General features: G+C 36.9%; 1 protein-coding gene and 1 non-coding gene across 4 annotated transcripts in view; one reads left to right on the top strand and one right to left on the bottom strand.

Annotated features, from left to right (window-relative positions):
* Positions 1-13,657, top strand: part of Fgf14 (fibroblast growth factor 14) — a 629,948-nt gene that overhangs the window by 303,749 nt on the left and 312,542 nt on the right. The gene's annotated exons all lie outside the window — the stretch shown is intronic.
* On the bottom strand, positions 3,164-3,265 carry LOC111753871 (small nucleolar RNA U13). Its single transcript, XR_002788646.1, has one exon. It is a non-coding gene; the product is annotated as a small nucleolar RNA U13 (small nucleolar RNA).

Below are 13,657 nucleotides of genomic sequence, written 5' to 3'. Positions count from 1 at the left end.
AGGGCTTTAGAGTCCTGTAGCAGTGTTTGATTATCCAGGTTTGTGTCCTTGGTAACATGTGGTAATAAAATAATAGGAACTTCTCAGATTTTGTATCCATCTGTTTTGAACATGTTCTTGGCAAATTGTATGTTCTGAGCTGGTGGCTGAGACACATCCATAACAAAATAATTTGATTGTCACTGGCTACTATAATTTAACTAAAAATCTGGTTAGTGGCACAAGAGGGTGATCCCAGGATTTAGCACGTGGAGAAGCTATGGTACTGAAAGAATTAATCCAAGGTCTAATGTACTCCATTAACTGAATTGGGATATTCTCCTTACATTAGGATTCAGTTGATCATTCATCTACTTATTTATTGAATCAAGAAATATTTTTGACTCAGTACTGAATGATGTATTAAGCATTTATTGACAAATTTATGGTCACAGACAATCATATTATCAATTAGGTATTTACTCAACCAGTATCTGTCACCTATCTCTTACGTTTCATATGTTGTACTGGCCACTGTAATGCAGTGGTAAAAACAGATAAAGTGACTGTTTGCATACATTCTAGTTAGGAGAATCAGCCACTAAGTACATAAAGTCATAAAAATTATATTTTTATTATTAGGAAATGTACTCCAGTTTGGAGGCCCAATGTAGGAATATGAATGAAAATCTATAGGCTATGTGTCCAAAGAACTAAATTTTTAAGTCAATCTCATAAATTATTGACTAAGATATGTTATATTCTTCTACCTTAACAAATATACCTTCACAATCAGAAGACTTTAAAATAAAACTATGTGATTTGTTCGCCAAAATGAACAAAATATTAAATGCAACTGAATTTAATTGTCATTGGTTATATTTCTATGTTCTGTTAATAAATCTAGTCTTATATTGATAACAAAATCAAAACATGCATATTTATAAATAATTATATCTAGCTCTTTATAACCACCTTTTTACTTTTATTTTAGCAAAATCAATAAACATGTTTATCACATAGTTTATATTTTATTGGCAGTGATGATCTAGAAGATTAAAAATAAAATGTAATTCAAATCTTACAAACCAAATATGTCAATGTAAATGCAAGTCAAATTAAAAGTTTAAAAAAATTAAAAAATTAAAAAATTAAAATTAACTATTATATTAAAAGGAAAATACTGACTACAAATATTCATGTGAATATTCTTTTAAGTATAGTTTTATAAACAAAATAATGTTTATTCTATATTACATCTACATTATAGATTATAAATATACTCTTCCATGTTGAGTGGTTCTGATAATGAAGACTTGGCATTAAGCTTTTCCTGGTATTTATGTTTAAAACTAAAATAAATATTTTAAGACTAAATTTAAGAGAAAAAAATAAATATTTTGCTATCACAAAATACTTCTCAGCTGCCGTGGACACATATTACATATACAGTACTAAGCAGTAATTGTAGAACCACAAGTTAGAACTCAGAGAAATGAGGGAGCACCTGGCTTTTGGAGAATGGTATTTTATGTGGCATATACCTGTTGCTTCTATATTCTTTGAGAGAAACCATTTTACAAGCCAATTCCTATGTACTTCTTCTATTTGAGGCACTTAAATCCTCTTGGGCCCGCCAAAAAATGCCGTCTCTGATGTACACGGTGACACATTCTACAAATCTTTGCACCACTTCGTCAAGAAGTAGCATTTTCGGTCAGGACAAAGCCAACCTGGTTCTCAGGGGGCTCTGCTGGGACGGAGTGAAGAGTCCAGGCGGACAAAAAACCATTGGAGGGTGTTAGTAAGAATGAGACCTGGCCTTAACCATCTTAAAAGGATCCCATGAATGCTGCATAAAGAATCAGCAAAGTACTACAAAAACAAAAACAAAAGATAGAGTTTAGTTGTTTCAGGCAAAAACAATAAAGGTTTCACATGGTAGACGCTACCTCACCTGGTCATGGAGGATAAAACTAGAAGAATTTGTGCTTTGAGGTATTTGGTAGAAGACAAGGCTGAAAAACAAGGGTGGACCCGCATACACTACAAACAGGACACAGAATTGCGAGGAAGGACCGAGGAAGTGGGAAATTCTGTGGGTGGGTGTCTTGGTCACATTCTCGGTGCTGGCATGAATACTCTCCACACACAGCTTGAGTGAAGGAGGTTTGTCTGGGCTCAAGGTTGCAGTCCATGCTTGGCTGGCTGCTGAACAGTACTGCACTGTGGAAGTCCCTGGTGGCTCAGTGACAAGTCAGCTCTGTCACCTCCACTATTCAGTCACCCACCAAAAGTCTCACCTGGCATGCATGAGGCCTTTGGGTACATTCTTAACCCAAGCTGTCATCTTGACCCAAGCAGAGTAATGTTATATCATTAGAGTGGCCAGGTGTGCTGGAGTCCTCAAGATGCTGCTGAGAAACAGCGGAAGGCATGAATGCAAGAAGAGAAAAGGAGACTGAATTTCAGAAGCTATGGCGGAAGTCACACTGAAGCTGAGTGTTAGACTGGAGATGAGTTAAGTCTGTGCCCATGATAACTGCACAGAGCTTGTACAGGCTCTGTGCTGGGAAAGAGGCAGAAGAGGGGAGAAATGCAGAGACTCATGTGTGGCACTGTAAGTGAAATTTGGGTTGGAACAGCCAGGTACTATATCTGGGAGGAAGCATAAGTTGCATTTTTTCCTGGTTTTGGTCCACTCAGCCATTCTCTTTCTTTCGATTGTATGATTTACTAAACCCACATTGCAGCGTGATTGTTGATATGTGAGCACTTTCTACTGCCATTTGTTGTTTCCTAGTTGTTTGTAGATTCTTTCTTTTCTTTTTTTTCCTCACAGTTTTTATTTCCCAATAAATCCAGGCACAGGGCCCAAGGTCACGGGGGAGGGGAACAGACAGGTCTCGCAGGTCAGCTCAAGCAGCCACACGTGTGCAGGTAAGAGGAGAACACGGCTCTCTGCTTGCCCCTCCTGTGTTACCCCACCGCTCACCTGTGCAGGCACCTGGGGAACCTCAGCCCAGGTAACTGCAGCGTGTAGGGTAGAGAGAACAGAATTAGTAATGCAGAAACTGCTGACCTTCTCTGAGCCCAACCCCAAGGGACTGGCACCTGCAACACCTCCTAGAAAATCAAATCGAGGCCATTGTTTCCCAAAAGTCGTAGGGAGCCTCCAAGTTCACGTCAGAGGATAATGTGCTGATGTTGTAAACAAGGTTTGAGGGAGGCACAGTTCATGCATGTGGCATGAACACCCCGTCATCATGTTTATGGACTGAAGGGTCTCTTTGTTTCTGTTTCTTTTGTTATGGTTAGGTGACTTTCTGTGAACATGTTTTGGTTTTTTGCTCTTTCTTTCCTGAGTTTACTGTAGAGTTTTCTTTTCGGTTATTATGAAGCATTCATAAGTTGTAACAGGCTATTCCACGCTGATGACATTCTAACTGTGACTACAGAAGACAATCACTATCATTCTATCTCACCCCATTTTATGTTTTAATGTCACAATTTAAACTTTTATGTGTTGTGTTCTCTTAACAAATTATTGTAAATGTTACTATTTTATTAGCTTTATCTTTTGATCTTAATGCTAATGTTGTTACTTACATCCCACTATTACAGTATGAGTATTATAAAGCATCTACATTCAACAGTAACTTTTGCTATATCAGATATTTTCATGCTACTCATTAATATGTTTTTCCTTCACCTTAAAGAACTGCCATTAGCATTTAAAAGCAAACAGAACAAATCACGTAGAGTAATGATGAACTTCCTCATCTTTTGGCTGTCTGGGAAATTTTCTCTTTCCTTTTCCCCAAAGGCCAGGTGAACTCAGAACAGTACTCTTGATTGGCAATTTTTTCCCTTCAGCACTTTAAATATATCAGCTCATTCTCTTCTGGTCTATCATTTCTGCTGAGAAACTTGTTACTTTTTGATTTGCTTCTTTTATCTTTCTGCTTTGAATTTCTTGCCATTTTCCTTGAATTTCAGCAGTTTGATTAAAATATCCCTCTACAGTAAAGAAAACTACAGGAAACTCTGGAAAGAAAGAGCAAGGAATCTTTTTGGATTTCATAGACCTTCAATCTTCTTGTCCTTGGATGTTTGTATCTTTCCCACATTTGGAATCTTCCTGCCATTATTTCTATAAGATGAATTTTTCAGTTATTGTATTTTTTTTCCCTTGGACATCTCTGACTCAAATCTTTGCCCTTTTGATTCTGTTCTATAAATCCAGCCAGCCTCCTTCATCCTTTGCATTCTTTTTTCTCTCCTGACTTTGTATTCTCAAATGACTTCTTTTCAAGTTCTGCTTGATTAATTATCTTATTGATGTTCTCGCCGACATTTTTTATAGTTCATTGTACTTTTCAGCTCTACGATGTCTGTTTTGCTTAACAACTTCAATCTTTCTTTTAATTTCTCACACTGTTCACTTTCTAGATTTTATCAAATTTTTCAATATTTTCTAGAAATTTGTTCACCTTCCTTAAAATGGTTATTTCGAGTTCTTTCTCAGACAGTTCTCATAATTCCATTTTGTTGGAGTGAATCACAAGATCACTGAGTGCTTTTGCCCTGTTATTCTCCTTGATCTTTCTTGCTTCTTATTGCCTTATATCGATGCCTGTATCAATTGATAGATCAGTTAACTCTTCCAGACACTGCGTGCCAGTTTCACTGTGGAAAAAACTTCTCCAAAGGAATTTGCATGTGCGCGCGCGGGGGACGGGGGGTGCTTAATACTGAGGCTCAGGCATTACTGAGGCAGCAGACTGTGTAGCTGTTGCACAGCTTGGTCAAGTGAGGTCAAGGATCCTCCAAAGGATCTCAGGGATCCTCCAAAGTCTACAGGAGATATTCAAGATGGGAATAGTGTTGGCTTTTTTATGGTGATGATAGTTCACATCCTCTTGATCTCCCTTCCCACCTAGTGGGAAAGGAAGGCTTCAAGGTATCCTACAAACTGTCTTCCAGCCAGTTTTTCTATGAGCCCTGGTGCTCTCTACTGGGGATATTTTGTTTTGTGGCTGTTCATATTTGTGAACTATGTGATATGGAGGACAAGGAATGAATAATGATATCTCCTACTCTGCCATCTTGGTAATATCATATTCATATATTGACTTAAGTAATAAGTGGAACTAACAATGAATTATTTTTTCAAATCATATGATTGACCAGACTAATATATTTCTAAGACAGATATGAGCATCCTGGTGGTTATTTATTTTGCGTATTTATAATGTGCTAGGTATAGACACAGTTGCTATAAATTCTGCAATGATGTGTAGACATCAGTGGTTATAATGATTCAAAATATGATTGCAATGAACTCTGACTCCAAAATTCAAGGGTTTTTTCCCTCACTTTTCCCTATTCCTAGGGTGGTTTGATGTATAAGACTGATAGGTTTTTAGTTTTATAAATTTATTAATTCATTGACTAACACTGACAGTGCAAAAGAAAGGATAAGAACATTCTAGAAATCAGTATGGCATATCTTAATTTCTCCTTAAACATTTGAATCATCGACTCCACCTGGAAACAAAGTAAACTACCTTGGACTTGGCCTTACCATTTCCGTATATTGTATAGCTGCTTCACCTGAGGAACAGGACATCAGGTCTTAGCAGCATGTTCCTGAAATGAACCCATGTATCACTTTGCCAGAAGGCTTTCACAAAACAGGGCCCCAGTTAGGTGACATAAACAACTGAATTCCATTTTCTTATAGTTTTGGGGGTCTAGAAACCTGAGTTCAAGATATCAAGGAACAATTTCTTCTGGGATAATGAGAAAGAATATTTCCTGCTTTTCCACTGGCTTCTGTTGGTGATTTTCTACCTGGTGATTTGTTGTCAGTTTTTGTTCTCAGATGCTTCACAATCTCCTCCTTCACGTTCACACGGATTCTCTGTGTGCATGTTCAATGGGTTGGTGTCTAACCTCATATCCCCTTTTATTTTGCAGTATTTGGAATCTAACTCAGGCCCTTGCATGTGCTAGGAAGGTAGTATATGATTGCGCTGCACCTCCAGCCTCCTCTTTTTATAAAGCTGCAGCTACTGCAGCTGAGGTCAGTTCCCTTACAGTGTGATCTCTTCTTAGCCTAACTAATTGTGTCACCATTGTCCCCATTTCCAAATAAGTTCACATTGCAAGGTAGTGAGAGTTAGAACTTCAATGTATGAATTTTAAAGGGACAGAATGCAAACCGTAACACTCAGGCAAGCAAGCTGCACATTTAATGAAAATTTGCTTCTTTATTTAATTCATTTGTGTCTCCTAATTAGTTTTTCTTTGAATTGAATACATTATTAGAAGGTTTATCATATCCAAAACTGAATAGAGGGTTCATAGTGAAAGTATGGCTCAGTGAAAATGCGTTTAGACTGGGTGTTCTCTCCCAGAACGATGATTTTAAAGGCAATGAAAACTGGATTTTCATAGTCATTGGTGTGGAGAATAGCATACTCATTAATTCATTAAACCTGAGCATGTAATGATAAAGAAAATAGCACTGAATAATCAAGCCATAGGTTGTATCTGTTTTTAATTACTCAGATGTGGCCTGAAGAATTTACTGTATATTTGAGGCTAATATTTCTGGAAACGCGTATTGAGTATATATTGTTTTTCTAAAGTTTTTCTTTCTTCTGGTAGACCAGAGTCATTGACTGATATTTTCTCAAGAGACACAACTTTTTAGCTTTTAGGTTTTATACTCCCATATATATACATATATATGTATATATATATATATATATATATATATATATATATATTCCCTTTCATTGGATTTAACTTTATTCTCCTATTAACAGCTGAAATTTAAGCAGTTCCAAAGACTGCTCTTTGAGGAGGGAATTTATTCAGATTTAAATAGTTAGTCTGACACATCAGAGGAATTAAGAGCTAGAATACAGAATAGCAAATAAGAAAGTTCTGCTTTTCTTAGCCATTCTAACAAAGACTAAAGATATTATGCCTGCATAGGATGATCTCAACAACTGTGAAACTGAATGCAAACAATGACCGCTCACGTGTTTCTGAAGGACAATGATACTCGCTCCAGCAGTGTCTTCCCACTGGATCACTGAGGTGATATCCAGGCCCTGCCCTCTCACACAGCTAGATACGAGGTGTCACTAATGCCTCGCTGGTGTGTGCTACTGCCCAGGCCAGATGAGGGTAGAAAGTACACCTCGGCACATACAGAATTGGAAGACTTTCGGAGAGTCATTCATGGCCATCGTCAAGTCACTAAACCTCAAGGGATTATGTGACTCAGTGCTCATATGGAGATTATCATGTATCTTCAGTGCAGTTCTGAGCCTAAAAAGGGGGAAAGTGAGATAGATGATGTTACTATGGAGAGAGTAAAATGAAACTTTAAACACAGAGATCTATATTAAAGATAAAGTGTTTCTCCATCCATCCTTGTGCAAAAATTATAAAGTGTCACCCCAGGCCTGACATACAAGGAGGACTCAATACCCTTAGCCCTCCAGGCCAAAGTTTAGCTAGATCTACACAGGAATATTTCCTGGCTTTGGTTTTTCCACAGTTGGAGTACTTCTGTGTGTTCCAAAGCCGGGCAGACTCACTGCCCACTCAATCTGGCTAAATTGTAATAAACTCATGTTTTTATATTCATAGGCTTTTCTATTTGGTTATATGCAGATCTAACAAATGCAAAGAATCAGACAACCAGGGATTAAGGCATGACCCAGTCCCAGTCAGTAATAATATAACAAAAGAATGCTAGTTATTATGTTTTAGTCCACGTCGTATCAGACACTGAAAATTGTAGGCATCTGTGAGCCCTGAAGGTGTTCACAGCATCCGTGCTGTGTATTTATTATTACTATCATTTTCCATAAGAGAAAGATAAGAATCATTAGATTTCTTATGGTCAAAATAGCTTATATATGGCAGATCCAGGGAATGAATTAGAGTTGTAAATTTTCATAGTCTTCAGATCATTAGACAGCTCATATCAGCAATTCCACCAAATTTTTTGATTCTATGAGTCAGAGTAAAGCATTTCATGGTGAGAAATCTTCAGAGTAAAGTTTGCTTAAAATGCAGAAGTTTATATTAGTCACTGCTTCTCACTATGAAGATAATCAACTACACTTCTTTTCAAAGGAATACAGACCCTACCAGCTAAAAAGACAAATTTATTTTCATAAAATAAAATATGGTTTTTGTTCTAAGTAAAAGCAGAAAAGGTATGGGTTTAATGTTCTTATTAATGCTGAAAAAATACTTTTGAATATAATGTTTAAAATATTTTAATACTTAACCTGTCCTCAACAAGGCAAAGATAACAAAGGAATAGTTTAAAAAATCTCTGAAGAGCAAAAATGATTACAGTTAGAATCTGTGAAGTTTGTGTTATCAGTTACAGTTATTTTTAAAATTTACCCAAAATTCTAAACTTCCAAGATGCATGTATATTTGTGTATGCAAGGGGGAGAGAGAGAGAGAGAGAGAGAGAGAGAGAGAGAGAGAGAGAGAGAGAGACAGAGAGACAGAGAGACAGAGACAGAGAGAAAGAAAGAAAGAGAGACCTTTTTAATAATCATTCATGCTAACTATATATGTCCTATTTTTCAAAGTTCCCATTAAATTGTCTTTCATTATCTTTTTATTTAGGCTACAACCAAGAACAAATATAATACTTATTTGTCTTGATGTATGAGTTTACAATTTGTTTCCCAAAATCACATGCTTTTGTCTTTTGAATACTATATAAAGTAAATTTCTTTAAAAATGCAAACTAACCTGACACCTTCTCAGTAGATCTGTTTGGTAAGAAAATTTTGTGAGCCAATTAGTATTTTTTCCTAAATAATTAAGGCCATGATGCAAATGGAGAGATCTGTTATTCAGGTAACAACATCTATTCTGAGCTAAATTGTCAGTGTAGAAATCATAGTTTCAATTCAACAGATTCTTGCATTTACATTTTGCAAAAATCTCATTTGCTGATAGTAAAAGAAACTATGTCAATCTATCAACTTATTCATTTCAAAAACTGTCTGAAGATGGACTGGTTTAATGAACTAGGTCAGGGTATTCCTGAAAACACTGCCACAGACAGTACTCACAATTGTTAATTGTGCCATTTGAAGGAGAAGCAAGAAAAGAAAAAAGTGCCATCAAACTCAAATTAAAAATTGATGAGTAGGTTCACAAGTGTAATTCTCAGTATTTATGCCCACCTTTTACCTGTTCTCCATTACAATATTTCTGACTTTTGCAGTTTTTCACATTTAATTCATGTTCCTATAAGATAATAGTAATTGTCAGCTTTTGTATTAGTGTTTTAAAAACAAAACCAAAGGTAGTTCCTGACATTAAGTTTTTCTGATCATTATGACAAATCTGATATTAATAACATTCTCTTGTGGACAGAGTAAAGCTGATCCACTTGGGTTTATACTTATGTACTCTGCTGCTGATCTGTATTCTCTTTGTTAATAATTTTTCTTGAGTGTTTTTTCACAGATCAGCTGATGGGAAGTGACTTGAGTGGCTTAGGAAGGAGAGTTAGGATTTGGGGTGGCTGGAAAGCACTCCTCACTGAGGGATGACTGAAGGTGTCTTTCTTCTTGTGGATGGAGTGAGGTTTAAGGAAGTAGTCAACCATTAACACATAGATTGTTTTCAGGAGAGGAATAGACTGTGATAACAATCAGTCCTGTGTTAGGATGCACTCTAAGGAGCCTAGCCCATCCACCTCTGTGTGCCATTATCCACCATGTTGGTCAGATTCTTGACCCTTCTACCTTAGTGCCATTTTTAATGCTTTGATGCCCCCTTTTAGCTACCAGGAAGGCTGTCTTAGAGGTGAAGAAGCAAAGATTTTCAAATTAAATTAACATGCTTGTATCTCATGGTTTATTTGCTCAATTTAAAACATGCAACTAGAATCAAATGGGAAAGAAGCACTGAATTGCTTAAGCTGTATCAAGCGTCAGATATTACTACTGAGCAATGTATATAATGTGAGGTTCTTCCTTTTCAAGAATCCTATGCACAATGCAGTGTGTTCCATCTCCCCGTTATCCTGACACTCTATGGTCCTTATGCTTTTCCACCTTGTTAGGAAATATGCATGATAGATAAGATAGTTGCTGCATAGTAATCAGCATTGAAAGAATGAATCATGCATGGTTTGTTTCTGTTGACTAAGATCTCCTATCCAAGGCTTCTGTGTCATTTTGTATATTTTTCATTGTTCTTTATGAAATTCTAAAAGCGTAATATGTATGAAAGAAATCAATACCTTCTGTTTCAGGTATCATGGGAAAACTGATATTTCTGTGCTTATTTATATATCATTGTTTCTATAACTTTCTTTTGTCTGCTCAGCAACTCTTGTTTGAATCTTTTTAAAGGATTTGCATTCACTTGAGGCTTGAAATTCTCCATCTACCTCTGTGTCTGTCTAGTTGCATGGCTGAAGTGTGAGACAATTTTTGGAAATGTATCCGCTTGTGTATATCTTTACTATCTAAATAGAACATCAAAATTACTAGATGAATGAGAAAACAAACAGACTCAGACGCCAAGGATAGCCTAACTGTCCTGGTTGAGGAGTGGCAGAGGTTAGAGCCATGAACTTTTGTCACTGGTGCTGTTTTATTCTTGCACAACATGGTGATAAGAAGACAACCTATCTGAGGACAATTATAGGAAATCAGAATCCATCAGCAACATGTCTCCAATAGATAGACAATATTTGGCCTGACAGATTTCATCAACAGTTTCATCAAGCTGCAAATGTTCTTCCTGCATCTGATCATGTGCTTAGGACTTGTGGGAATGCTCTAAAGGACTTTGCATTTCTCTCTTCTGCTCAAATAGTAGAGTTTGAGATCATGTTCTTTTCCTAAAAGCAACGACGTATATAGCAATTAGATAGCTTTGTGGGATCACAGAACTGGAAATACATATGTGATGGGCTCCTGAAAGGAGGGCTTGAATCTGGGTTTAACCAAATTCCTGCATCCTCATGCTGCCTGAAGGCTATAGAAAATATCACACAGATGCATTTTTAAAGAATGCATAGTTTGCTTTCATTCCTTTTGCAACAGTTTCAAAGATCTGAAAAAGTCACCATTCAAACCAGATATGTAGCACAAGATTTTATGAACACCTATTAATTTATTTACACATTTCCTTCTTTCAAAAAATAAGGACTTAATTGAATTGATCCCATAAAGGCTGCTTTCGTAGTTTCAATCTGCTTTGGGAGTAGGGAGGAGAAGCAAAATGAAGGGTATTGATGATCTTCCCTTGGCTAATTAGCAGTTAGGGCATCTTCAGCTGGCAGGAGGTGAGTACCTGGCAAGTGGAGAATCCCATTAGGAGTAGTCTTGAGAGCTGCTCCCCGTGGAGGCAGGAGTGTCTGTTGCCTGTCTTTTGGCCATCTTGGCCTAAGGAAGACCCAGTGGTGAAAGTCCATTATTCTGGAAGGATCCTTTGTTGAAGTGGAAGAAACGCAAAATTAATTAGCACACCCAGCAGGAACCAGTCTGCCTTGAACTTTGGGCTTTACATGCCAATGTCATTTCTGTGCAATCCACTCCTAATATCTCAGATTCAAAGCTGAGGTGAGCCTGGGCACTGCAAGCTCAGAGATCCTTCTGATTGCCCTGGTGTAGACGGCCAGTGCCCCAGTGAGACTTGTGTTGTAGTAAGGTAGTAAAAGTAGTGACAGCTGCACTGAAATTCCCCTACATGCACTTGATTTAATTCAAGCTTATCTTGAAGCATCTACGAGATGTCAGGCCCTGTTCTAGATCTGGGGGATATAGCACTGAATAAAAATGACAATAGTCCTTGTCCTTGTTGGACTTTTTATTCTAACATGTTGGAGAATACTTATTTTGAAGGAAGCCTTTTCAGCTTAAGATTGAATTAAAAAATAGTGAAGGTCATAAAGAAACAATAATTATGAGTTTGTAAATTCATGGAGTTGAACTGCACTGACAAACAAGGAAGAACGGAGTGAGTAAAGTGCACTAACTCATTAGTAATTAGATGAATTAGCACACATTTCACAGTTTCGTGCCGTGCATGGAAGCGCCTGTTTTTTTAAGTGATACCATATTTTTATTAGCATCCCTTGTTGGCTGGCATGTTAATGCAAACTATCTCAGGGTCATCATTTAGTGAATACATGGTTTCCTTCCATGAGCTGGGTAACAGGTGAACAACTGATGTGCGAAGGTTGATTCTGTCTTTTAGAAAAATATTTTATGCAAAAGGAAATGACTTAGGAGGAGAAGTTTTCTTGTGGGCATGTTCTTTTTTTATTATATATTTTCTTGCTTTGAGTACTGACAGGAGGTCGAACTTTTGCTGACTGTTTGGGGTAATAGAGTATGTATGCTCAAGGAAGAAGAAGAAATGAGAAGAGAATTTGAGATTTCCTCATGGGTGCTGATGGAAGGGAAGAGATCTTTTTCTTAAGTGAGCGGCTCCCATGGGAATACTGCTGTTCCCATGAGGAAGTTTGGACACTCATCGAGGAAAAAGAAAACACTGCAGGCTTTGGTAACCTGCTCTAGCTGTCTTCAAAAGTGACTGATAGGCTGGCACATACTGCTGAATTAATTGCTCATCAATGACTTTAAGATTTCCTGTTACACTCATATGGAGAACCCTTGTTAATAAAATCCAGCTTTTTAAAAACATGAATACAGAATGTTTTTGCATAGTTTACCATTTATTACATTTTCTTAGAACACACATGCCATGAAAATCTGAAGAAAATAATAATATTTTTCATGAGAATTTACCGAGCGTTTAGCACTGTGGAAAATCTTATCACAAAGAGCCACACAAGTGGAACCCATATGCATCAGCTTGAATTTTTAATGGTCATAGTCACCAGGATTCTCCAAATAGATTTGAATCCTCTAATTTTACTTCTAATTTTCTAGTCAGTTCTATTACTGTGGGATATATAGCTTACAAGGATATTGACTCTTAGTATAGTGATGCTTGATCATTTATATATTAAGATATATGCTCTTTTACTTAAAATTATTATCCTTTTGATGCTTTTCCATATTATAGTTTAGTATTACATTGAATTTTGAAAAAACCAGAAGAAATTTAATATGAATTTTATTTCAGAACAGTGAATAAGAACAATAATATAATGTTTGATTTTAAAAGCAAGTTCTAGTGCTATGAAATTAGGAAAGATGGTTTACATAGAGGGGTTCAATTCAGTTCATCATTGATTGAGCACCTGCTGCACATGGAAGTGTGGTTATACAACCATCACCTCTACCTTGGCAAGTACACTGATCTGTGGATAAATAAGGGGTAAGAACATTAATAAGGACAGGCAATAACAAGCCAGATGCTCTGAAATCTTAATACCAAGCCAGCTGCTTCATAGATGCCTTTATGAATGAGTCAGGGTGTAAACTAATAAAATCAAGAACCACTGGACACTACAGAGGCAGTAGGTGTGGACTAGGATCTTCTTGAGCACCTGCAGTCTGAACTGGTTGCCCAGAAAGGAGCCAAAATAACCAATATGCATGCTGTGGTTTTTCATTTATATGCGTTGGCCAAAACACAAGAATTTTCAGGCCTTTAACAAACTGAACAAAACAAGCAGGCTCAGAATATT

The sequence above is a fragment of the Cavia porcellus genome, unplaced genomic scaffold (assembly GCF_034190915.1).
Source record: "Cavia porcellus strain 051 isolate PalLab524CR breed Dunkin Hartley unplaced genomic scaffold, mCavPor4.1 scaffold_4, whole genome shotgun sequence".
NCBI classification, from domain to species: Eukaryota; Metazoa; Chordata; class Mammalia; order Rodentia; family Caviidae; genus Cavia; species Cavia porcellus.
The sequence above is the reverse complement of the archived record's forward strand: the minus strand, read 5'-3'. Positions and strand labels throughout refer to the sequence as shown.